The 27,348-nt window shown below is 42.1% G+C and overlaps 1 long non-coding RNA gene across 1 annotated transcript in view; it reads left to right on the forward strand.

Annotated features, from left to right (window-relative positions):
• Window positions 1-23,576, forward strand: part of LOC142603689 (uncharacterized) — a 90,114-nt gene extending 66,538 nt beyond the window's left edge. Inside the window, exons 2-4 of the long non-coding RNA XR_012837585.1 lie at window positions 15,847-15,985; window positions 20,733-21,727; window positions 22,904-23,576. This is a non-coding gene — a long non-coding RNA (uncharacterized LOC142603689). The remainder of the gene's footprint in view (window positions 1-15,846; window positions 15,986-20,732; window positions 21,728-22,903) is intronic.
• Window positions 23,577-27,348: the final 3,772 nt, after the last annotated feature.

The raw sequence follows: 27,348 nt of genomic DNA on the forward strand, positions 1-27,348 counted from the left end.
TTGGGGAATCGTCGCATCATCCTGCACTCGCCAGGAGAGCAGGGACCAGGGATGCTCAGGGCTGTGGGTGGCCCAAGATGCCAGGACCGTGAGAGACTAGCACAGAACTCCTATCTGCGTCGGTCCATGGTTGAAGCCAAGTGCAGCCCACAGACGATAATCCATAGTCTATGGCCCAATGACTGTTTTAATCCAATGAAGCGCAGCAGCCGTTGCGGGGCTGGGGGGGGCACAGGCTACGCAGAGCTCCAGGTCTGCACTGAAAGCGCTGCCTCTCAAGTTGTGCTGGCCGAGAAGAAAGCACAGCACAGCCAGCCAGGAGTGCTTGTGGAAAGAAAATCATAGCGTTTGGAAATGAAGAGGAGAAATTGTTTGATGAAATGGCTACTTTTGTTCTTCTGACAGGTATAAAAAACATAGAATAACCTAGCACATAGTATAATACAGGGCTTGCAACTTTCTTGACTTTATCATGACTCTCAGTTATGTAGGTCTATCTCCTCGATTCAAAGGATGGTGTATTCTTTAGTTAGTAAATGTATAGTCCATACAATGTCCAAGAAAAGCTTGATAACGTTGAAGTTGATAGCTTAAAAAAATGGAAAATATAAACATAAAATTATCTCTAAATTTGTAATCTTTAGGTCCCATGGTCTTAAGGCGAGCTGCTAATTTTGGGGCCCAGGTCATGATATGTGAATGTTTGGCGTTGGTGGTAATGTAAAGAATGATAAAGTCATTTGAGCATCTGCCTGTCGATTCTCACATTTGAAAGATCAATTCTTCCTGGAAGAATGCTTGTTCCCTTCCAGTACTGATGTATTGATTAGACTGCTGTGTCTTTGGCAGTTTATTGTTTCTTCTGGAAATCTGAAATATGTTTTAAAAATAAATACATAATCTCCCCTTTCCCTGACCCCTGTAAAGATGGTTATCAGGAGATAATCTTTAATCACAACTCTAGGCTCTGAAACTAGGATTTACAATAGAAATGCCAACAAAATTTTAACTGTGCCATAAAACAATAGTTATGTAAATACAGTACATAATGTACTTAATATGCTAATCTCTAAATATCAGGAAGCAAAATCTCACTGGAGCAGAACTCAGCTATGGCCTTAACAGCCTTTTGCTTGCAGAAAAAAGAATGAATTGCAAAGCCTGTAAGTGTGAGCTGCTTCTTCTGGTTAGCCCTGGCATTTCTGAGAGAATGAACAGCACTTCTTAATTTTCACTTCAACCACTAGCTGCTTTTTTTTATGGTATGTCCTGCCAGCTAGGCTTGATTCTGCCATGTTTTTGATGATTTATTTTTGTTTGACAATAATGTAAAACACAAACCATCTGATGCTAGGTTTTAGCTCCATTAGCTAGGAACCACAAACCTATGCCATGTCACTTTTTCTTTTTATAGTGCTGTTTCAAACTTACTGGCATAATTGATCGATCTTTTTCCTTGTCTGGATTAAATGATGGGTTTGGCCAGAGTTTCATACCAGGATGCCAAATTTTCTTACTCTTATGACTCCCATCTCCGTGTTGCACAGGACTAACTATATAATATTCAAATGCCTCATTTGTAAACACACAATTACATACACAAAACGTGCTTCTTAATGTTTCCCCAATTTGGCTCTGCTGTTACACTAGTGATGGCTGCTGGCATGCAGACTAACTAATTTTCGCCACGCCAGCACTCCGAAAGCAGAATTAAATTGAGCCTGGATAATGTACAAATACTGCAACCTAATGTTTTTAAAAAGTCGATCCCTGAAGAGCACGCGTGCAGATGGGTTTGTGTCAAATACGTGTATCTACGCACGCACCTCTCATGCCAATATATGGATTTTAGTGAGGATCCAGTTAACAGAGATGTTGGTGCATTATTCCTGAAGTGGTTCGTCCATCATGTAATGGAGCTCCCTAGATGTAACCAAAACAGCCCTCCTCAAACTTGTTGGATGAAGAAAGGGATCCCAGCCAGCCCTTTCCCTCCTGCAGGCTGCTGCATAGAGGCACAAGGAAGAACAGCCTGGTCTACGCACTGCACCCGTGTCCAGCCCGCAGAGTCGCACCCCGAGACGGAGCCGTGGGAAGGTGCTTCGCAGGAGCCCAGGGGCCGTGCACAGGGCTGCAGCCGCTCTGTAAATGCAGGCTTGCAAACCCGCGCCGTCTGGCTGCAGTAGGCAATTTGTTTATCGTTGAATGGAAAAAGGCAATTTCAGAGCTGTGAACATAGTATTTCTTACCTAGACACGGGCGGTTTCTCCTATCTAGCTTAGTACAGTGAGACAGATCCTTTTTTGAAAGACAGTAACACGTTTTACCCAATGTGAACCGTAACACGCACGTCTGGTCAGCCACGTGCGATAGCCCTTGCACGCTCCGGAGTGTGAAGCATTAAGTCACGGTGGGTCAGTAAGAGCTTCTTGTGTAAGCAAAGTGTCCTCAACCTACCAACATATGTCATGCAACAGAAAACACTTTTAATCTTTTTGGAAATAATTTTGTCACTAAGTTTGTGGTGGTGTTTAACAGAGCCGGGCGTTTCAGGCTGGCCCCCTTCAAGCCACAGAGGAGATACCAGAGCGGGGCTCTGTCTTTCCAACTGCCTTAGCCCAGGTCGTGCTTATTCACATATTTTTTGGATCCGTGCACTCAGATACTCTCTGTACAAATAAAAGAGTGGGAAAATAAAAGATCTTAGTGCACAGCAGAAAGAAACGGAACGAAATCAGACTGTGAAAACACTTTTTCATGTTTTAAACCTTCTCTTCACATCTGTGGGCTGGTCAGATGAGGTAATCACGAGCCAACTAATGTTTGCCGCTGTGGAAACTAATAGGATGGATAAAAGATCTGGAGGGGATGTGGAATGAAGTAGCCCTGATTATTTTAACCTTGCCAGGTTTCTGAAGAGGTTTTTTAGCAGGGGAGGCATTGGAGGCGATAGCCATTGCTGCGTGCTCGAGGGGAGGAGGGCCGCTGCTGTTTCTTTGGGGAGAACCTGGTGAGCTGGTTCAGTTTATGCAAGGCTGCAGGTTTTGGCTAATTCACAAAGCAAAAAGTAAAATCAAAAGGAAATATCATTTCCTCAACTACAAGGTATTAATATCCTGTTCAATTTAATTTCTGCCTTCTGCTATTGTGAACCCTTTAATATGTAGTGTCAGCTTGGCAAGGATTTTCCAGCAGTATCAAAAGAGAATTTGCCCTGAAATATTGTCACAGGAATTACCGCAGCTCTCAATAACGTAGTCTCCCAAGAAGCAGCAATGGAGATGGCGGCTGCAAGGAGAACAAATCCCCCTCGGGCGAGGTACAGCCCCACAGTCCCCAGCAGTCTAATCATAATTTCTGAGGAGGCAAATTAATATAAGATGGATCCTGCAAGTTCCTAGTCGTGTGGATATGTAGCCCAGGCCGGAGGCTGACCGACAGGAGCAAGGTGAGGGGTGAGGCCTGGGCTGGGCGCTGGTGGTTTCAGGCCGCGTGACCCTCCTGCACACAAATGTGCTGAAATAACCTGGCCTTGCACAAGGAAGCACGACGGTTGTGCAAGGAGACTGCTTATCCAATGCATAAATATATTTCTTTGTGTTGGGAGGTGAAGCAGTTATGAATTAGTAAACCAGAAATGCTATATTTAATAAGTATAAATATTTAAAAGATAAATATTCTCCCTGGTCAATTCATATTGTTTTTTCTGATTCAGTAAAAAAGGCATTTTCACAAAGATACTTCCTGCCTTTAAAATATCGTAGATCGCATGTTAAATTGCCCAGCACTTTTTTCATGAAATTATATTGTTGCTGCATGTTCGCTCCTGCTCAGAGGAACCACAGATGGAATTTGCCTACTTTCAGCATGAGATAAGACAAACTCTTACATTAGTCATAAAACCACCAAAAAGATTTTATTAAACTGAGATTTGAAAACAGAGCTGAATTCCTCCTTTTTGCGGTTTTTAGATTCCAAATTTTGGGTCGTTGCTGGTTTATTTGCAGGACACGAGAGCCTGCAGAAATTGCCTTCTTTGGAATTACCATCAGGACAAATGATAAAACAGCTCAGTGCTCATTAATTAATGTAATGAACAATTTCTAAATTGTTCTCCCAGTGTTGACAAATGGGACCAAAACAGAAGAAATTGAGGATAGAAATGTTGATAACTCTTATCTCTTTCACAAATCCGTTTGGCTCAGGTATGAGATTTATCTTTGCAATTGAATCCTGGAGAACCAGTAAATCACTGTTCCACAAAGGCCTTTTTCTTCCTACTTTATTAAGATATTTCCCCACGGTGGTGCTTTTTCCTTATATCATTAAAATATTTCCTTTGGAATTATCTCCATTTCAGAGATGACCTGTGGCCTCAAGTCACCAATTATATGACTTTAGCAGCACCTTACTTCCACCAAATAGCAGCTGAGATGATGTAGTTTTTTTCTTTACCAAGATGCATGGCTCAGGTATTTAGTGTTGACTGACTTTCCCCTCCATTCACCATCTGCCTTTTTTAAAATAATAATAATAATTATTATTATTATTACTATTACAGGGTCTCTGTTATTGCAGTGGCCAAACCACTTTTAGTATCCGTTATTGTTTCCCTGCAATGAGTTTACAGGATGTTGCAAAATATTAGGAAGATGCAGCTTGCAGAGCTCCGGTTTCATGCTGTACGTGAATAGTGTTATACAAGTCATGTGGCAGCTCAGACATGTGTTTTGAGGTTTTTGGTGTGTCACTCAAGCCCCTTGGCCCTGTGTCCTTTGTATGGCTGGATGATGAATTTTATACTGGCAGAATATGCTGTTTGTGGAAAATAGATTTTGTGTGGAGGAGCTGCCAACATATTTCCTTAGACTGACATCAAAATACAACAAATGCTGTCAGGGAAGCCTTGTTCTAAAATGCGTGCTTTTGTGCGTGAGTGTTTGTGTGTATCTGGGTATGTATTCAGGGCTTTTCTAAAACTTAATAATAATAAACTACTAGACATATGTATCTGTAACTCGGCGCTCTCTCTTTGCCCCAGCTACAGCCATCACCTTGAGATCTTTCAGCTCAAGCTAATGACAGTCGTGCCTTCAGCAGTCAACAGTCCCTGACAAATTCCTGGAGTTGGCCAAGAAGACACAAACCAGAACTCCTAGAAATATCCAATATTGTTCTGACTTTCGGCATTATCGTCACAAAAATTGTTCATTTTAAATTCTGTTTGGCATCTCTGAGAGCTTATGATCATATGACAGGATCAGGTTCACTATGAGCATTCTCTTAATTTCAAAAGCATCCAGTTTTCAGCCAGTTTCACATTTTAAACCTCAAAACAAAAATATAACCTCACTGATTCTCACTTGCCATAGGACTGTGCAGCAGCTTCTTTAATTACTTTGTGCCTAAACTTACTGTAGGTTAAAAAAAGAGATAGTACAATTTGCATATAATGGAAGTGCTTCATTTTTAAGCACTTTGAGCTGAAAAATGTTATTTTAACTACTTCACCCCGCTTCAATATTTTATCATTTGAAAATATAAATTGTAGGGCCACTCTTATACTAGCGACTTTGGAAAGTATAAAATCAATGCCTTCTCTATTTTCTGACTTTTATTAGCCTAAGAGTGGGAAAGTATAACATTTAAAAATACATACAACCTATTTTTTATTTTGGGCTGTTGAGAAAGCTTTGCTTTGCTTTATCCCAGAGACAGGGGAAACAGTGATGGATAGTCAGAGGGGGCAACCCATCTCTTTTATTCCCACTGTGCTCTATAATTTGTAATCCTTATTGTGTCCGAAGCTAAACCCGAGGCATTCCGGAGCCTAGATGCTGCTTGCCGCAGGTCCAGTCGACAGTGCGCTGGGCTGGGGGGCAAAAGACCTGGTGCCGGAGGTCAGGGGCTGAGCGGGGAGTAGGAGCCCAGGGATCGGTCCTCTGCCGTTCCGGAGCTTGTGCAGAGCTCTCCGCCAAAAGAAATGGAGGATAAAATGCTGCCCAGGCAGAGCAAAAGCCTCATGCTTTCATTCTGCAGCGGTAAGAATTGCTGCAAGAGGCGGCAATCAAACCCTTCTCGTTGCGACCGTGCAGTCATCCCCCTGCGCTGTTTCCCCAGCAGCCAGGTACGGATAATGATGCTTTTCCATGCTCGAGATCTGTGGCAGAAAATTTAAGTGACTTGTTAGTGATGTTTCTCTGATTTTGGATCCTGCATAAATAATATATTGATAATGGTTTGTTATTTTGCTTTGGTTTCTTTTCAAGCATTGTCAACTGTTGTTCTGAAGTACATTAAAATGCAGAAGGAATATTTTGCAGTCAGGTACGGCTCTGTTAGAGAGAAGTAATGGGGAGAAACAAGCATCAACAGATAGGCAGGCAGTCATCTTGATTGTACATATGTTTTAACTTGTGGAAAGACAAAAATAGTCTTCATGCCAGAGATGTCTGAAAACTCACTGAGTTGTCATCTCGATAAACTATCAGTCAGGACCTTTGTCATTTTGTTACTGTCTCTTGCGTGGCTTTATTCACCTCTGCCTGCACTTTATTGTAGGGGAAGTCAAAAAAAGTCCTAGGTGTCTTTTTTATTTGATTTTATTTCTATAGAGCCTTAATCTGTTTTACATCTGCGTGTGACTGCAGAAAGGCAAGAAAGGGTGAAAATGGATCAATCCACAGTAAAGCAGTGGGAGAGCTATTTAGTACTGTTGAAATAACGCCTGTCCTATCCTGACAGATCTCAGCGCTTAAGCTTCAAAACCGCTAGCAATCCTACCGAGGTTTTTTTTTTTTAAGTGAAGTACTAATATTCCCTCTTGATGCATTTCTGAAACTGTACATATGTAGGTTTGCTAGAAATATTTAGGAGAAACAGCTGGACATTACAAGAAAGCTGTCTTTTATACTTAATCTTTTTATATGACCCAGCATATTTATAGCATATTTTCTTCAGCTTTCCTCCTTCCAGCCCCTGTCTCCTCAATCTTCTGTATTTTACATTTGCCTCTAAACAGACTCTCAAATGAGAGGTCAGAAAAGATTGAGCGCAGAATTTTGTCAGCGCTACGGGCCAGATTCTGCACTCCTAATAGCCAGCAGTCTAATAATCAAAACTGTTGCCGGGATGGAGAACCAGTCTAGCATCACCGCTCTGGGAGAAACCCTCAGGACTTCAGCCTGCCACTTTATACTCGTATCTACACAGATAAAATATGAAGACTTGTGGTTGCGTCATTTGTGCCACAAATGTGTTTGCAGCCGTCTTCGAATTACCGCTTTTGCAGCGTTACTGAATGCCTGCTACGAATAGCCTCCTTTAGGATAAAGTTACTGGTACAGCACGGCCTGGCCCAACCGAACATCGGTGATACGCCGTGTTACCTCTGAGTCACTTAACTGGCCTCAGAGTAGATAAACAAATAGCCCCAAAGTCACTGCTGTTATTAGATCATTGTCTGGCCAATGCATAGAGAATATGGAGAGTCCTAGGAGGATTTTATTTTTTTTCCCCTTATTCTGTGTTTCAATCTATGGGGCTGAACAGTTGATTCTAGTCTTGGACGGAACTGAGCATTTCAATAACTTGTATTTTAATCAAAATCAGACGTGTGTGTGTGTATTTTCCTGCAACCAGCCCAGAAGACTTTTCTTTAGGGTATTTTGAAATCATTACACTTAACGGGTGATGTGGTGCCTTCTGACATTCTGAGACAATATTTATCTTCATTATAACAAAATTATGTCATCATTGCTGTGCTCTAAACAGTATAAACTAATCAAGTGATAGGTTGGTACAGAAAAGCTGTTAGGAGTATCAAGACTGTAAGGATAATAAATGTCCATATTTTGTTGAAGAAAATGCGTATGATAAAAACCAATCCCCTGTCTCACCCTCCTTCATAAGAATTTACATTCTCCCTCAGTGCCTGAAGCTGCTGTTTTCTTGTAAAGCACAGGCTGCTGAAAGTCACTCACCCACGCCTAAACACTTAAAATTTAGTATATGCTTGAGTATGAAAATTGTGTCAGCGTCTTCTGTGATGGCCATAGCCATACCTGTGTGACATGATGAGGCAAAATGAATTGCCTGTAGCGAAGCAGCCTTTTCTAATGGGGCTGATCTAACCCCGTTGAGTCAAGGGATCAGCAGCTGGGGAGTTATCATTCCCCTTTCCCTGTGATGCAGAAAGTCTTGGGCTTTCTGAGGGGGAAGACACTCAGCCCAGCTGGCTGGGACTCACGAGTCACAAGGCTGCAGCTTAATTACAGAGTCTGTAGTCCAAAGCAGCCTGAAGGGCACGTCCGTAGGATAAGCTCTCTTTTGCTTCTCGGGTTAGAAGATGAACGTGTATTTTCCTGGTGAACTTGTTACATAGCCCAGGTTATGATAATCCAACCAGAAAATACTAAAGACATGAACGTGGGGTTGTTATTTCAGCAGGAGAATCGGGAGTGCGGAGATTACTTCTGCTCCAGTGCTCAGTACCAAAGATGGATTCAGTAAGACCCAAAAGCAGCGTAATATTTTAACTGTCCCGGACAAAGAGCCCTGCAAATGAAGGTGAGCCTGCGTACTGCTTCGTTCTTCCAGTGTTTTCTCCTTTCAGCCGGTATTGGCTTGTCGGGGTGTGTTTTAAGCCAGCTGTTCTTCATCCAGATTCCACTCTCCCTCATGCACTAAGAGGTCTGGAAGACAGTGCTGGCTGTGTGGGATGAAAAGGATATGTCTTGGCTTATTGCTGGGCTATTAGTCCGTATCACTGCACAGTGGTCCCTAGAGATGGCAAATGATAAATAGACTGGACAGTAGTTAGCAAGTTAGAGCAAACTGGGACTAGCCAGTAGCTAGGGAGGTCATTGGCACTGCACACAGATTTTCTGAGGATGAACCAGGCTACCTCGGTCACAGCTTGCGTACTCGCCTTCCCAAACTTCTGTTCCAGATCCAATAGATTTTTTTTTTCCCCTTCTTTTCTGGGATAAATAAATCATACAATTAGAAGAAAAAATCAAGCTGCATATAAATTCCATGAGCCAACAAGTGGAAAATCTGACAGAGAAAACTTATCTATTTGGGGTTTGTTTTTAACAGTAGCAGGACTTTCCCTCACAAATACAGTTAATCCACCCATCTTCAGCTTTTCAAAACAGAAAGCCTGTGATGTATGTTTTTTAGGATGACGTGGTAAAAAGATTTCTTTATTTACCTTTGCCTGCCAATGTCAAACCACACCATGGCAGGCTTTGCGTGGCTGTGCAGAAGTCACTTGAGAATCTTCCCGTGCCACAAACGCACCACCCTGCACCTGTACAGAATACCTCCCAGGAGTGGGATGGAGACGTGTGTTCCTGCCCTTTCTAAGAGGGAAAAGTCTCTGCGTTAGAGGTTGCAGATGCAAAGGTGAGATTTGGAAGGATTAGTGCTAGAATAAACTGTTCATTGACATCTCTAACTGGCCTGGGACAGGAGAAGGCCAGGCTCGCCCCTTTGAAGCTCCCTTCCCTACGTATGCCTTGTGGAGCTCTCTGCTTGACATTTATCCCCCCGGACTGGGTGGTGGCATGAATGCCACAGGTTAGCTCTTGGATAACATATAGCTTGTGTCTAAGCCACTATTAGATTTAGAAAACAGAATCATTTCCCAAAGCCCAGAGGGAGCAGAAGGGGAAGCAAAAGAGAATGGTTCTTTAAAAGTCTTATGTTTCTCTTTGGAAGAAAATTACCATCATCTATCTTTCCTTTCTTGCAAGCTCCTGGAACCTACTAGTAGTGCCCTGCTGCTGGATTTTCAAACTTCTATTTTGCTGAAGAATATCTCTCAGATGCAGGTGCCAGTGTCATTTATCAGAGGATGATGTCAACATTCCTGCGTCATACATGACAAATGACAGCAGAAAGGAGTACCCCTTGAATTCTCTTACTTTCATATGGCTCTCTCCTCTCTCCGGTTAAATGACATTTTATTTCCTACAGTGTTTCAGTTTGGACTTCTGTTGCCTCTAGAGAGAGGGACGTTCAAATTGACTCAGAATGAATGATTAGTACCAGGCATTGAGCTCCAAATTCAGTATTAGTGTAAATACAGTTGCACGGCAATGGACGTAAACTTTGCTTTCATGCTTTTGGGGCAAATTCTGCCTCATCCAACACCTCAGAAAATGCCAGTGAGCTTCTCTGATGTATTCCCAGTGGCAGAGCTGGATGGATGTGAGAGTGTCTCCCTCATCCTCTGTTTCTAAGGCTTTTAAAGAGATGACAGATTTTGAGTTGATGACGACTGTCGTCTTCAGAAGCGTTTGCTTTGCAAAACAGTTACGCGTTCCTGTAGCAGTGGGCACTTGGCAGCAGAAGCCCATGCTTTGGCCCTGCCAGGGCCTGGACTCCAGCTCTGTTCTGCACGTGGGCCTGACTGGATGGGTAATACAGAAATTAGCTGGATGAGCATCCGGTGGCACACTCCGTAAGTAGAGCAAAGCAAAATAAAAGCTTGGGAAGAAAACAGGGAGGACAGAGCACATATGCTGTTTCTAATCCTGTTTTTCTTCTGCTTCTTTGTATTCTTGCTGGAAGAAGGGATTTGGACTCTTCTCTCTTAAGCCATGCATGTACAAAAAGGACTTTATTTTTAACTCGTGTTAAAATCCTTTCTTGGACTAGGCAGCTACAGTTTTAACATGTTAGCTGACTGCGATAACCCAGAGGGGGGAGCTTAGGGTTTATCTTGACCAGCAAATGCCTGTTAAACTGCTACTGCTTTGACTACCGCTTGTTAAAATATCAGTATGGACAACATGTGTTTTTAAAACCCCACACCTGTACTCCTAATGACAGTGAGGCCTTGGGGGAGGATGTGATTCACAGGGCCGCTGCTCCCTGCTCTTTCCACCCACTCAGCATTTGATTATAGTGTATTTTCCTCTGTTCAAGCACGCACGGGGCTGCCAACCCTGTGATTTTTTTTTGGTACCAGGCTTTTAAGCTAACCAGGAGCATGGCTTGTCTTTGTTCAGCACCCAGTGGAAGGGCTGGATTTTCGTAAGAGCTCAGGATTCAGCAGCAGCCAGGGCACGGTTTGACATGTGCTTAAATAGCATCCCAGAAAAGCAAGCTTTTCCCATCCAGCTCTTGCCTTGCGCTGCACCAGTCCAAACACTAATGCAGATAAACAAGGAATCACTTAGAGAAACTGATCCAACTGAAGAAATTTTTCAGTGGTACTGCCGTTTAGTCGTCGTATTTCACACTTTCCATCTAAAATCAATAGACACAACAAAGCCGCTTGACTTGTGGACTTTGAGGAGTTCCTGGATCTTTTCTTGGAACAGAACCCATTATTATTTTTTTTAATCCAATTATCTTACAGATGTTCCAAACAACCTCCCTGAAAGAACAGACTTGTTCCCTAGATCTGAGGGAGATTTGGGGGTAGGACAGTGACAGCAGTAAATTAGATGAACCCCATTCATTATATGCTCAATTTAAAAATTATGCACAAGTTTGCTTTTTTTTTAAAAAAAAGTGACTTCAACAGGAGAATATTTGCACAGTGACTTGTACTGAAAAAATTGATGGAACTAACTGAAACTGGCAGAGTTCCTGGGGGAAACTGGGAGTAAGGCAGCCCTTCCTGGCACTACTGGTGAGGGTAGAGGGGATCACTCACTCCTGGATGCAGAAGTGACTCAGATGTTTTCATACATTTATATTTTCAAAGGCTTCTTCAGAAGGAATAGATTTAGCAACATACCTCTCCTTTCTTTTTAATATGAGAACTGAACTTTTTTTTTCTGTACACTTCTAGTTTTTCCCCAAAGCAGGGGTCCATTAGCTCCAGGCTCCACCAGTCCCAAGGGCTGTGATCTTATCTTAGGCTGCCAGAGATCATTATACACATCACTGTCATGTTGCTATGTTGTTGGTGGGGTTTTTTTACTTCTGTTTCATTTTATTTGTTTTTTACAGGGGAGAAGAAAAAAAAAAAAAGAGTTAGTAGGGGTTTGCTAGCCCTTAGACATGTAATCTGAGACAAAAGGCCTCAATTTCTCTCACTCTTCTCTTCCAACTCTACCAGCTGAACTACTGTTTTTCGCAGGATGAATTGCTGATATTCCTACTTACGCAAACCAAGAGCAGAAACTGAGTCTTCCAGTCTGTAACTGTCTTAACTCAGACAGTACCGACATTAATATTCCTAATGGTAAAGCTTTCATTTTGGTTTCTTTTCCATGATCTAAGATATATTCTTCATTCTCTAGTTACTGATATATTTCTGATGTGCCCAGCAGGTAACTTCTAGGAGTCACGCTAGGTCATGCTTACTTTTAAAAAAGGGAGGAAAGGAAGAAAACTGTTAGTTTCTTATATCTTTTCTTATGGTCTTAGCTTTACTCAGGATTTCTGAGTGGTTTTTGGGCCCACAGTAGTTTATTTAGTAAGGCCTGTTTAGCAAAACTACCACTAGTTTCCTTCGCTTTTTATGTGGCTCAACACAAAAGCGACACAGACTTTTTATAATTAGTCTGTCCTAGCAGTTTAGCATATGCATTCGTTTATCCAGATTCCTTAGGGAAGCTTTCGCAGCTCTGCTGAAGTTCCTAGAGAACTGAAACTCTTGCATTGCAAGAGGCATATGGTATTGCTGGCGAGGACGGAGGTGATGGTGAGGAAGTGGTCAATCCTCCTCCAATTTACGGGCTAGACACCAAAATTTTCCCATGGCTGAGAGGCACCGGTCAGGTACATGCCTTGGAGACACACCGGCAGGTTTGCAGGTGCAGGGTGATGGAAGCTGCCCCGGGGGATCTCAGTTTTGCAGTACCTAATGGGGTTGGAGTGAGCACACAACTGCGTCCCAGCGTACTCCTGGAATAGCGTTTTGGGCAGTTCTTGCTGACTTACAGCGTCCCACAGCTAAAGATATGAGTTACCCAGAAGGTTTTCCACCAACACAGACCTGGTGCCAGACATGTGATGTAGGTTTAGCATGAGAGCTATGCTTAATCTGCTTATCAACATCATGAAGCTCAAGTGTCACAGGTTAGCCATCCCCATGCTGGAGGGTAGGATTTGCTTTCTTACATTGTTCCTTATGTATCACCACTGCTGAGGCTGTGCCTGAGCATGTTCCCCTGGTAAGATGAGGGTGTAGAGGGATTCAGCCAAGTCAGCTGATTTAAAGCAACTTGGAGTAGGAGTCACAGCAGCCAGCACACTGAGTAAGGAAAATTTAGGAGGTGCTACAGAGAGCCCTTCTGGACTTGTGCCCTTCTTGGGAGTCTACATACCTAATAGTCAGATCAGGATTTAAATCGCCCGGGCTTGAGGCCCAAAGTACCAGAGCAGGGTCAATCCTCCATGGAACATAGCCTCAAGAGGAGGCAGATGTACATCCAGTCTTGTAGAAAATAGGCTGATCATTCGAGTGCTCTTCTGAGGTGGGTAAGATGTGGCATCTGCTTGTCTGGAGGGGTTCAAATTAATAGCTCAGAACTGTCCTACCTAGCAACTATGCCTCGATCTAGCGTGAGCAGCACTTTGTTCTTTTCTTAAAAAATCCTTGTGTTCAGTGCAGTGCTAGGGCAGGGATTCAACGACAAAGAATGGCTCGTCTCAATTCAGCCTGCATTGGTAATAACATTTCCTTTGGCTCTTCCGTTTAACTCAGTTTGTCACCTTAGTCTGATGTTTGCAATATGGAAAAGTAATTCTGTTATTTAATGTAAATTAGACTTTCAGCAATGAGCAGTAATGACTGCTCACCTGTACCCCACGAAGTCATGGCGATTGTAGGTGCAATTGTGCCGATGTTGGTGTGTTTCTTGGGCTGGAATGAGGGTTGTGACTGTCAGGACCATCTGTTCCTCACCACCATTTTTATTATTTTCAAGAGTACCTAGAGGCTTCATCTGAGATCAGGGCCTCGACATGTTGGACAAAAACATAACTAGATGTTGGCTCCTCATGTGAAGAACTTGTACTGTAAAGAAGCAAGACAGACAAAAGTAGGAAGAGAAACAGAGCAGGGGAATGATTTATCCAGGGTCACAGGGCAGGTCAGTGGCAAAGCTAAGATCAGAGTCTGTATCTCTTTGTTTCTGCTAAGACATCACGTAGAACATGTCCGCAAAAAAGGAATGTTTTAGATACACGTGAAAATTGCAGGAGTTCACTAGTATTGGAAATATTTCCATTTAGAACAGGAGTGTTAAAGATTAACCTTAATAGCCCTCCTTTTCTGCTGTCATTCAGTTCCTCAGTACGTTCCAAACCCTTGTACAATCCACCAGCTCTTCACGCTGGGGCTTTCCTCTGCTTGTTAAGGATACAGGGGCTTCCACAGGATAGTAACCTCTTATGATAGCAACCTTTTATTTGCCCACATCTTCAGCGAGATGACAGATAATGGGAGGAAGTCAGATACATTTAAAATATACTTAGTTTTTACAGCACTGAGACACTTAACTTGTCAGCAATCCGATTATTAATCAGATTAATGGACTTTTATAAATCCACTGCATCCTTAGGACAATTGCCTGGTTTATGTTTCATGCATACAGAATAAGGTTTCTCACGAGCTATGAGAACTTTAATATGAAAACTGAACCTGAGAAGTAATCCTTAGCTTACTCTGCTACCACACCTTGCATGCAAGAATGCTGATCATTGCCTGCGTAGGAGCATCATTTAATTATGTTTTTTTCACTTCTGAGCTTAATGCTATTGAAGGAAATCCATCAGCATTTAATTAAAGACTAAATACAGTCAGTCTTTCTAGCTGGTTCAGTACCCACTTAGAAATATATTTGATACCTAGACAGCCAAAAAGGATACCAGTGGTAACAACATTAAAGAAGGTTTTGGAAGAGAATGGGAATCTAATTTGTATCCGGAAATTAAATTTATATCGGAGATTTTTCAAAACCATTTAAGAGATATTGAACCCCCATCTGTATTAGGAAGTAATGGGAATAAGTCATCCAGTGAGGTCTTTAGCTTTCTAGGGGAAAGAATTTTTTCAAAATAATTTTTAAAGTTCCTGATTTTAGCCCAGGGGTGCTCCATGCCCCTGGAACGTATTGCAGTGAAACAAAAGCAGCTCATGCTACAGCATTTTCCTATTGGCTTCGTGCACAACTTGACATGCCCATTTCTGATTGAGCAATGCTGTATTCTGTGTACAGGATTTAATTCTAATATTCTGCTTTATAAGCTAGGACTTTTAAAATCAATGTTGTAAAATTCAGGTTTTCAAAAGGAAGCTAAGAAACAAAAAACATGTGAGTTCTGACTCCCACAAAGAAGGCAGGTCCAATGCAAATTAGACGAAAGTAAATAAAGACTTAATTAGTTTCAGTTAATTTTAGATCAGGTCTGGAGCTCGCTGTGCTCAGAATAGGACACCATAGAAGTCACTAATGTCAAAGTCATGATAGCATTTTCCCCTTGAGTGGGGATCAGGAACAAATGAAATTAACAGAGGCTTTAATATTGATTTAAGAAGGTGCAGGCAGGGGCTTTAAGGACTGCTTAATGTTAAGCACATGCATAAGTGCTCTCCAGAAGAATTTTCCCTTTTTTATGTCAGACACTATGTAAGTAAAAAGGAAAAGCATATTTGTATCTGTGTGAGAATGAACTTGTTAGGTCATAAAAGCAAAGAACCAGGAAATACCTAGTTGGTGAGAGACCCCTGAAGGGAAGCAAATAATAGAGGTTATATTTGTAACCTGTTCAGATTACCACTTTAAAATTAATTATAACTCTGTTTTTACTTCAGCATTGTGCTACTGAAACCTGCTTGTACCCTTTTATGCGTGTGTCTCGCTCTGTATTTCATAGAGTTGGGTTCGTTACCTGAAGTGTAGGCTTGCTTTCCTGCTGAACGAAGGCTCGCGGGAGCTTTCAGAGCAAACATAATAAACAACTGACTTATCTTAAGAAGCCGTTGAACTTTTTCCTTGCTAGATGAAGTAAACAGGTATTGTGCCCAAAAATGCAAAGTCTTTGTCAAGTTTGTGTGTGTATATGTGTCTTTAATCACGATATATATTTCCTCTGGCATGATTTATTAGTTTCCTTTGTAGTTTTGTCAGAGAGTTTACTTGCCATTTCAATCTGAAATAGCCATTAAATCTTTTTCTTTTTTTTTTCCCCTTCTCTTGGCAAGAGGTAAATCTGTACTATTTGCTGATTTGTTTATTACTGTCTGGAAACTTAATCCTGCTCAAAGTCAGAGATTTTAAATATGTCAGATCATCTTAAAGCTACATACTAGTTATGTGGGTGACATTATATGTGTTCAGAGAAATTCATTTCAAGTACTACAAATGAGTCCTTTAGTAATACCCAGGAGTCATAACGTCTGTGACATAATGAACCCTCCTAAATTACAGCCTACACTAATTAGATCAGTTATTGCTACATTCCAAACCCTGAAACAATTTGCTTAAAGTGGTAGTTACCTGTAATGAAAAGACACATAGCTGACTGTCAGCAGCCTTTTGCCTTCTCCATGCCTTATCATACGGACTATCTGCGCTCGAGTGCTAACAGTCGCGTCGCATCTGTGTCTCCACTGAGACCGGCTATCATCAGGGAGGTGGTTTATGACATCTAGAAAGTACAGTGATCCCCTTGGGAAGGGACAGTGGCCCCGTGGAATGAAACATTTAGATGGTTTTGATCTTCCCTTCTTGTTTTCAGTGTCATTTACATGCTTATTCTTCAGCTACTTCTCCATGTAGTAGCTTTTGTCTCTTCATTATGTATTTAATTTCCTTTAGATGTTCAGTGATTTTTTTATTTTTTTTTTTTTAAATTCACAATTTGTTCTTGCTCCCTAGTCTTTGTGCTCTCTCCTGCTCATGCAGAAAAAAAAAAAAAAAAAAAAAGCGAGCTGGGATGACGCTTCTGACCAAAAGGCACGTGAATCTCAGTGGGGAAAAGCTGTTTTGGACTCTGTGCCTGAGCAAACTACTATCAGTAACTTTGCTGAGAATAGATATCTACAGGAGACCGCTTCTCTATTTAGATGTAGGTTGGGTAACTTGATTGTTCACTGGGCTGATTGGTACAAATCTATAAAGAGTACAAACTGCTTGCTAATTACTTGATACTGCAGAATTGGAAAGGGAAGCAGAGAAATGTAAAAGTTTTTTCACAGATTGATTCTACCAAGGGAAGATTTAAAAAAAAAAAAATCACAATAGCAAATTGTGAAAGATGCTATGTGCATGTTTCGAAATACAGCAACAATGCCAACAACTGAGAGAGCGGCCACGCGTGTTACGCTCAGCTGTTTGCTTTGCTTGGGTTTTTACTGGGCGTTTTTCTAAATTTCAGGCCCTGTGTTCTGCGCTGAACCTGTTTGATTTTGATTTCCCTCTCATCACAGGCGCAGAGGATCAACTTCAAGCAGAACCCGCGCGGCTTCGGTGCTCGGATAAGGAGAATGGCGTTAGCAATCGCGGTCCGTGACGCTGGCCGCTCCGAGGCACCCTGGGGACCAGGTGCCGTGGGACACCGCAGCAACCCTCGGCTGGGCTGGAAACTGCCTTTCTTTACTTTGAAGTACCCCTCTGCCTTCCACCAAGCCATGATCCTGCCTAGCGTTACTCTGCCACGTAGTTGGGCCTTAGACCAGCTATATTGGGAGGGAAAAAAATCGAGAAACGTCTATGAGTGGAGAGGCCTGGCTGCTTCCCTGGTACAGTGCTGAAGAGACCCTCACAGAAATCCTCGGTCACTGTTGGGGTCGTGGCCAGTGGTTTCCGAGACACTTGGTTCAAAATCAAAAAAATGTTCTTCAGCAATGGTCTTGTTTTCTGGAAATTGCAAAACAGGCTTGATTCTTGATTTAGGCTCTTTCACTCTTGCCTCACGTACATATATGTATGTAACAAACATGTTGTAATTCAAACTATATATCCCATTGTCGTAATACAGGGACCCCGTGAGCTTAGCTGTGAGCTGTTTACATCTGCCTTGCTTAACTACGCAAGCTCCGCTGGCTGGTTTCCCAAAGCCTGGACCACAAAGTTATCTGAAATTCACTTCTGCATCCATCTCCCTCCTAATTGCAGACCTGTGCATCTTTCTTCTTCCCTGCAGCTGGGCATACAGGGCGCTCCTTTTGCCTAAGGAATGTTTTTTGCAGGGAGGACGCAGCCTTTCCTCCTCTCTCTTGTCATTTTTAGGCATTTCTCTTTTTTTTTTATTTAATGATGGTTCTTTGTCCCTGTTTGCTCAGCACATTAAGTGCGTCAGGAGGGGAAAGAGTAGAAGGCACATCAAAAGAAAATGGTGCTTTTTTCCACTTTATTTAAGATCAACTTCTAACTGCTAATTTTTGCAGGCCATCCCATGGTCAACCTCGAAAGGTTTTGTTGAATAGAAAGCTCCTTGCTTTTAAACATTTTACTAACAGGAGGTCTGTTCTTGTTGCTAGAAGAGGTCGCAAATTCCCCTGGATAATTTAATGAAGATCTTATGATTTTATTCAAAATTTACTCTGCAAGCAACCACGACTTCACTTCTTCTGTCTTTTTGATTTGTAGGGAAGAGTTTTCATGTGAGTAAAAAAAAAGCTCTACCTGTTACTACTTGGCACATGAACTGTTTTGCTGGGCAAATGCTGCTGAGTGTTACGTCCAAGTAGCCAAAGCACCATTGCACAGTTTTGTTTCATTTTTCCATTAGCTTTTGTAAAATAACTAGCAAAGAACCTGCAATACTTAATGAGGCTGACAGGCAGGGAAAGGTCAAAAACAAGCAGGAGACCTGTTCTGACTCATTCCTCCTGGACTTATAACTTGTTTCTTACAGACCAAACAGTACTTTTCTTTTATTAAAAAAAAAAAAAGGGGAAATTAAGAGATGACAGGCTGAAACTGCCTACTTTCCTTTCAGTGTCAGAAGACATAAATAGTTTTAGTCTGCAGTGGTTTCTGATTGAATATCCTTTTGAAGTAATGATAGCTATAATTTAAAGCAACAGTTACCATATTTTCTTCTCTCTCTGACATTCTTTGATGCTGTAAGTATAAATCTGCTTAAAATAGCTATAGCTATGCCTGGGTATACTACCAGGATTTTTGGAGGTTCTGCCTCTAATTGCCATCATATGTAGCTAATATCACAAACCTAACTGCCTAATGACAATGTTGCTGCAAATACTTTCTTGACATAAGAAGAAAGGTAAATTCAGAGGTGCACATTAAGCTTAAATTGTTTGCTAGGACTAAAACTTTTGCAAAGAAATTCTTTTTAATTAACATAAATACTGTTCCAGGGCTGCTTGGCCCCAGCCATATATTTAGCTGGTAAGGGGTATTATATTATGATCTAATACAGCATCAGAAAATCACTGACTTTTAGGGACAATTACAAAAATATTTTGGTATAATTCCAGACTTTGTTGTTGCTCACACAAATATGTATATGCTTAATCAAGTAGATTGATTTATTTTTTTTTAAAGAGTTGATGCTACCCTAAAAAATATACACAATTTGAGGGTAAATGGAGGTTCATGGGCATCTTTATCTGTTATGTTAAATATTTTTCTATCTGTAATTCTGTTAGCTCCTAATTTCCATTCTGTACTATTGCAGTTAGAATAGAAGCTGAGCCTCTGAGTACATTCACTTTAAGAGCATGTCAGTATTATCCTGGTGCACTATGCAATATAGTGGAAAGACACAATGCATTAAATATTAAATATTTCAATTAACTTATGCAGTATTTTCTGTTTCAATAATAAGCCTTTAATTATTTGAATGAGTTGTCATGTTTATCTCTCGGCATAAGGGAATAGGAATTTATTTTTTAAAAAAACTAGAGAGGCGCCTCCCTCAAGACAAAGCGAGGAGTACCAGCTTGGAGAGGAGTATTTGCATGGATGGGAAAGAAGCTGGACAGATGGTAAAAGGGAACAAGACAGATGAAATTAATTACAATAATGTTGTAAAGCCCATCAAGATGAGTGTCACAGCCAACCGCAACTTTTGCAGTTTATTGTTGAATACACTTCCTCTGGTTCTGTGTTGTTCCTTCCAGCCAAGACTACCAAATCCTGCTTGCCTTACTTGGTAGGACATACTCTGCGTTTTTATGATCTGATGCTTTCTCCTAATTACATGAAGTTCAAATCTGTGATAGCTCCACTGACTTCAAGAGTAAATGTATAACTTTATAAACAAGGTAGGTCAGAAACAAGAAGCAATCTTGCTGCAGCAGCATACTTCTCGGCAAGGGGCAGGTTCTTTTCCTTCCTTGATAACTAAAATACGAGACAATTTGCAGCAGTATCACTGCCACTCTCATAAGTGCTCCAGATCTCCGGTGCCTCTCACCCCCATTTAGAATTATACTCCTAGTTGATTTGGTAGTGTAATGACTAATTCTCATGCACAGCAGTGGAGAAGTCAGGCCTGAACTTCTAGAGTATAAAATTACTGATAAGCAACTCTCCCTTTCCTCGGCTCTCAGATGTAACTGAGATATGGAGGGATGAGGTTTCAGCTCCGTGGCTCTGTTCCTGGACTCCGGCCTCTCACAGTATGCAAACTCATGATCTTACCACTCAGGGAGTTGATTTCTTCAGAAATTCTTCAGAGATTCAAAGTGCAGATAGGACAGCGCACTGAGTCCTGTGCCTGAACTGATTGCGGACAAATTCAAGTAAGTGGATGGGAAAGTCTTTAACTGCTTTGTTTGCTTCCAAAAGGCATTTTGCTCAACCTGGCGTGATGAGTCAAGAACTGCTTTTATTGTTTGGACAAGAAATCATTCGCCCAGTTCTTAAAACCCCATTTCAAGAGACTCAATCATCAGTCCTGCCCAACAGCAAGGTAAGCGTCAGCTTCAAGATTACACGCAACAACAGACAGGTTTTGGTGTCTCCTGGCACCTTCTGGATCTATCTGGAGAAGGCAGTGGAGAGAACCGTGATGGCCAAGACCTCAGGCCAAAGACAATCCGGCAATCTAATGGTAATCTGAGGTTCACTGACGACCTGCCGCTCTGGGAAACGCAAGGCTTGTCGAGCCAGGGAATGCCCTCCATGGTACCAGGAAATAATTTAGACTGCACATCGTTGTGGCTGGGGCAATGTTTCTCAGCAGAGGAAAGAACTGAGCGGGACTTGAACTAAGCAGCGACAAGGTGGGTAATGCAGATTCTTATGCTGACGAGAAAGCCTTTCCACAGAGGAGTTCAAGTCAGTAAGGGGAAATAAAGGATAGTCCTCTATAGAAAATTCAAGCTGCCCAAGGTTTATTTATTTTTAAGGATGGTTTGTGTAACAAACGTGGACCTTCAGGAAGATCAACGTGTAAAGGTTGCTGACCTTTAAATGAGGTATTGCAGATGGTTGAGTAAAGTCAGCCAGTGAAACCACATCAGAAACAAGACAATCAGAAAACTGATAGGTACAAAAAAATAATTGTTTGATGCATTTTTGAGGGGGACTTTCCAGCTGTTTAAGCATCTGCTTGATGAAGGATAACCAGCTGCTTGAGACCAAACTTGCAGAGGGCAGCGGACCAGAGGCTGCTTGTGCAGGAAGCGGGCAGATGATGCCCCACGTGTGCAGCAGAGACCTGGCGATGCTGCAGGTCCAGGGACGAACCAGACCACAGGAGAACATCAGAGTCGATGCACAGCTGGCTCCTGCGGCCATTCGTACTGTGAGACAAAGAAAGGCAATGGCTTTTCCACAATGTAAGTCTCTTCTGGGAAGGTGTTTTGCTTCGCTTTTTAACAACTGGTTTCACTCCAAAATCCTCCTGTTTTCTCAGCAACATCAGGCACTATCAATAAGACCATTTTATTAATCTGTTGTATATATTTCATCTTACGGCACACATTTCTAATATCTGAGAATGTGATTCTGAAATGGCAAAATTACAGTGATAAATTTACAAAAAGTTACGGCGTGAATGTACGTCCAGTACAGTTTGTCTCAAAGGAGTAGATTGAAAACCAGTTATGTGGCTGCGATAACACAGAAAATGCAGAGGCTGTGAAACTGCTGTGAATCCCTGATGACTGTGTGTACCCCCTCCCTCCAAACAGTGAAATAGTTAATTGTTTCTGAGTGAGTAGATAGAACAGGCTGGGAAACTTTTGGGGAGCTGGCGGTTGCGCCTGCGGAGGTGCAGATGTGGTTGGTGCTCTGTACCCCGTTTGCTACTGCAGCCGTTCCCTAAAGTTACACCCTGCAGCTCTCACACTGGCAGAAGTTTATCTGCTTATGATCACAACGAAATCAAACGTTCCAAAATCCCAGCACGTTAAAGAAAACACTTGTGATTTTCATGGTTAAAAATTGTGGGCAATAATAGCTACAGAGGAGCAGGAAGAAAAATACCGTGCAAGTCCAGCAGGAGCCCGTGCCTGGGTTCAGCGCTGACCCGTGCCCAGGAGCCCGAGGCGCAGCCCTGCCCGGTTCCGCTCGGGAAACGTTTCTGCTATTGCACAGCCTGGATGGTGATTTCGTTGAAGGCAATGGGAAGACTATCTTCCATGGATCAGAATCCGGCCTTATTTCTGCTGCAGGCTAAATGGAAAATTATCCTTGTCTTTTTTTTTTGTTTGTTTGTTTTCATGTTCCTGAAAGTTCTCAAGCCAGCATTGTATGGTTTTCCTCCTTATTTCCTTTTGTTCCTATTTGAACATCTGTCTGAAGTAGTGTATTACATACTAATTTGTTTGGAGCTTTTTTTTTTTTTTGGCATGGTTGGGTGTGATTACAGTCTTCCACTTCATTTTCATTAATTTGCTTCATTTATTTGCTTTTGATCTTTTATTGGTCCTTATATTATCTGTGCGTGTGAGAGAGCGAGCACGCATGTGTGCATACAAACGGGAAAAAATTCTGCCTTTATTTCTTTTCAGACCAACAGCAGTCCCCAGATACACCGCGCCGAGCTGCCAATGGGGATCTTTGGTTGCGCCTGGCGCTGGTAGGTGGGCCCCGATTCCCCGCACCGCGTGGCACAAGCCAGCGCCGTCGGCGGGGTGCTCCCACCCCCAGGTCTGACTCGTTCCCTGGATGCTAATATACTGTAAACAAAAAGTCGTGCAGTTTTGACAGGAGCTTCATGTAAGCAATTATTCTTGACAAGATCAGATAGAAAAATTCTAATTATTATAGCCAAATGAACTAGAAATGTTTTAATGGAAAATAATATCAAATAGTTTAGCAGCGGGTTGGTTGCTGTCAGTTGGACTTGATTGGAGATACAATTAAAATTATGACTTTGAATATTATCTAATAAACTAATTGCTCATTGTTTTGATGAAGGAGTGCAGGTCTCGGAAACAAACTGTTATTCACTGAAGCTACTTTTGTTTTTTTAACTGGTACTTTTCTGGTGCCTCATTGAAAGTGAAATGTGGAACCTCTTTATTTTGCTTTACTTCCACTTTGAGCCAAATGAAACCAAAACCACCTCTGCAGGTGCTGAGGCAGTCAAAGAGGGTGACGCCGTGGCGCTTTGATCCCAACCAGCCTGACCCTGCGGCGGGAGTCAGCACGACAGCAGCGCGACCCTACGGTCCAGAACAGCCTCTTGACTTCATCGTTCTCACACCCAGCCATCCTTTAGCCTTTCTTCAGAATAAAAATATGCCAGATCACAAGCCATAGTGCTGGAAAGCTTGGGATGGGACAGTCTGCTGTCCTCGCAGTGTTGGGAGGGTGATGGCCGTGGGCGGGGAGTGTGGTCAAGCACGAGTCCTTTCGGCACGGGAGGGGAGCCATCGGCCAGGCGCTCCCTGCGCACCACCTGCGTTTCAGAGGGGACTCCAAGAAACCTGCTTGAAGCAGGACTTCTGTATGCTACTTTTCTGCGACTCTCTGGGCTTGTGGTTGTGGTTAGGGGCTGGTGGTTGTGGTTAGGGGCTGGTGCTTGGCTTCCGACATCAGCGGTTGTTCAGTGCTTCCGTAGGAGAGGCTGCCATTCAAACGTGTCCCGTGCCACTCTCTTTGTTTCATGGTATCTTCGGGCTACAGGAAGCGCTGTAAATATATATATTGCAAATTGAAATAAATACCTAAGTACTACTTCTGGGGATCATTGCTGGCAGCATCCAGCCCTGCTCTGCGATTCCTGCGGGCACGTCGTGGCGATAGGAAGGCTCAGCCTTCCAGGTGCAGCCCCCAGCATCGTCCAGGACGCAGGGGCTGCTCAGCTGCCCTGCTTGTCTTCTGCAGAGGGACACATCTATCTGCTTCTCTTGCATTAGGTTCTCCTCTCTCCTGATTCCATCAGCATGGTGATGTGGCTGTGGCAGAGGATTTCACCTTTCCTTTCATCCCTACCCCTCCTATCACAGAGGATGTTGATACATGTGTTTTGCCTAGATCCCTTCCTGTAAAGGTGGAGGGTAAAACTCTCCATCACATGTCATCGTTGTCTATAATTACTGTTCTGTCATTGTCCTGGAGAGGAGCTGCTTCTGTCACCCCATCACCAGCTTTCTTCTCATCTTTTTGAAGCTTCACTTTCTCTTGTAGGTACCCAGGAACAGAGTGATGATAGACTCTGTGATGTTTTTTGATCTTTCCCCTCATCCCCTTGGATCTTACTCACCAATCTTCCTTGCCTTTCTGTCATTGCTAATAAATTTTCTTTCTGTTAATGTTATCTGTATGTTAATATCCCTACTGGAAAAGATACTGTAGTAGCAAATACTAATTCCAGAGACAAGTGACATCACCTTGGTTTGGCCGGTGTGTGTATTTTTAGCAATGGCAGTCCACGCAAGTCTCCAGGTACAAGTCTTCCCTCAAAGCCATGTTTAATGGGCAGTTAAATGGAATGACAAATGAGATGTTGCTCTTATTTAGTAACAGGTTTGTGTTTCTAATATAATTTTTATTGTCCTGTGCTACCGATGGATTCATACGTTGTTAGCTCTATGCAGCTATGGTCAGTAAGACGCATTCCGGCCCTGCTATTGTTCTGTTTCTCGGGCAATGTTTTTTATAGTCCCTGCTACTCCTTTTTCTTGACATATTTTATATAAATATTATAAGAATATGTTTGATTTGTACCATCTCATCTAGAACCTTTTAAAATTCCTTCTCAAACTAAAAGCATACCGCTGCTTGAAGAAAAATAAGCACAGTACCCTTATCATTCTGGTACTGTTTTCTTCTGAAATATCTCCCATTTGGAAGTCTTTACTGTAATAACTGGGATATGAGCACAAAGACTGGAATTTTCCCAAATAAGAAAGCTTTAAGCCATAATTTCTTAGTACAAAAGCTTCTTTTTTTGTTAAATTATATATAAGTATTTTCAGCAGGACCTCCTATGCACAACTATGCGCTGAGCATTCGCTTTTGCAATATCAGCTGAAAAGTATACCTTCAGCACCAGTTATATTAATGTCACTGTTACAAACAAATCTTGCTTTTTTTTTTTTTTTTTTTTTTTGAGGGTGAGCCGGAGGTATGTAGTCAGAAATACACGTACAAAATGTGTATCTGCTTTTTATTTTCAGGATCGCCACTCTCTGGTCTCACTTACCTCTTTTAAGACCTTTGAAGATCGCTGTGCAGGAACGCAAACTCTGAATTACAGTTTGGATAAAAGCACAGGTTGGACGTGAATGCAGCTCACAATCTATAGATGTTCCATACAAATAGGGACACATTCATCCTTTCAGTCCCTGGTACTGACAACTCTGCGGACTCGGGGTCTTTCCATTTTTGCCCCCTTCTGCACCTTTCCATCCATATTAAGAAGAATGAAATTCATCCCATTCTTCTAAAGAAAACGCTGCTGCTATAACTTGTCATTAACAGCTACAGCTGAGATTTTTCAGAGCAGATTTCAGTGGGATTTGGGTGCCTAACTGCCCTAAATTCTTTTGGAAATCCTAGTCTGATAGTCCTCTGGGGGAGTGTAAAAACTGCCTTCTGGGAGGGAATTTTCCTTTTCGTTTTGCACGTCTCTCCTAGGCCAGCCAGGACAGAGCCTCTCCAGCAAACGAGACATGGCATTTCCAGCCTCCCCCGCTCGCCGAGGGACACCTTCCGCTCCCCCCCAGCAGCGCCGGTGCCCGCTGGCTCCGGAGCAAGAAATCTGACGATCGCGCCGCTGCCCGGGTCAGTAGCGTGTTACACTGCCCCTGTTTTCCTTCGAGCCCTCTCTGAAATATTTGGGTTTGCCTTACCATTGGCAGTGTTCCTAAAACGCTGATGAGACTGCAGTTGCTAAGCACTTTATAGCTCTAGTCTATATAAGTTAGGTGGGTTTTTCTGTGAGTTTCCCATGAAATTTTTGTAAAGGGTGTGTAGGAAATGCCTGATCCAATGAAGAAAATACCAACTGATATGTTTGCTTTTCGGCATAGATGCAGAGTTTAATTTAGCATAGAGAAGCAACTAAGAATCAAGTATTGTTATGGTAAAACACTTCCTTTCATCTGGAGTTATATGTGATCCCATAATAAATCCAAATGCGCATGATTTTTTGTTAGAAAGTGAAAATTTTAATTAACAGTGTGGCTAGTACCAAGTTTCGCTCACTGCCATTATCCCGGTATATTGGGTTTTGTGTAACATGAGCATTCAGAAGCAAAACCTGCATGAAATCTTCCAACTGTGAATGCCTTTTCCTTGTAAGAATTTGGTGTGAATCTCTGGAAACTTGTTAAGTCCCCAGGGGGATAAGAATTCACAGATCTAACTAACCCTGAGGGTCATGTTACCACACAGATTAACTATTCTCAACCAATTTCTGAAATTCATTAGGCAGTTAAGGCTTTCTATCAACATTAGTAATGTGTACTTTCTTTTTCTACCTATTTGTCCTTAAATGTATTTATTAGGTCCCTGACACACAGTGGCCTCCCTTCCCCTTATTAATCAGCTTCTCACCTGTCCCTGAAGAAGCATCTCAATTTCACATGTTCAGCTAATTATTCTTCTAATTATTCCTTTTTTAAAGGAGTCAGTACACAGTAACACAAGTTTGAATACCTAATGCCACTCCACAACATTGTATTTGGATGAATAGTATCGATAAGTATATTTTTTTTCAACCCAGACAAAGTTTTATGTTTCGTAGAATAAAATAAGAGGTGTAACGGTTCCCAGAAGCCGGCAATGCCAGTGATTGTGTTACAGACTTAGCTTAATAAGCAAAGCCAGGATTGTGTAGGAAGTCACTGAGAATCAAATTAATCAGAACAAGGATTTTTATGATATCTAAGTCTCAGATAAGGTCTTCCCTGGTTAAACTGATATATACCATGGACAATGGTTGCAGATGAAGCTGGCCAACGTATTTGGGGTGAAGTCCATTAGCTACGTCTTTCAATGAAAG

Source organism: Balearica regulorum, chromosome 13 (assembly GCF_011004875.1).
Source record: "Balearica regulorum gibbericeps isolate bBalReg1 chromosome 13, bBalReg1.pri, whole genome shotgun sequence".
NCBI classification, from domain to species: Eukaryota; Metazoa; Chordata; class Aves; order Gruiformes; family Gruidae; genus Balearica; species Balearica regulorum.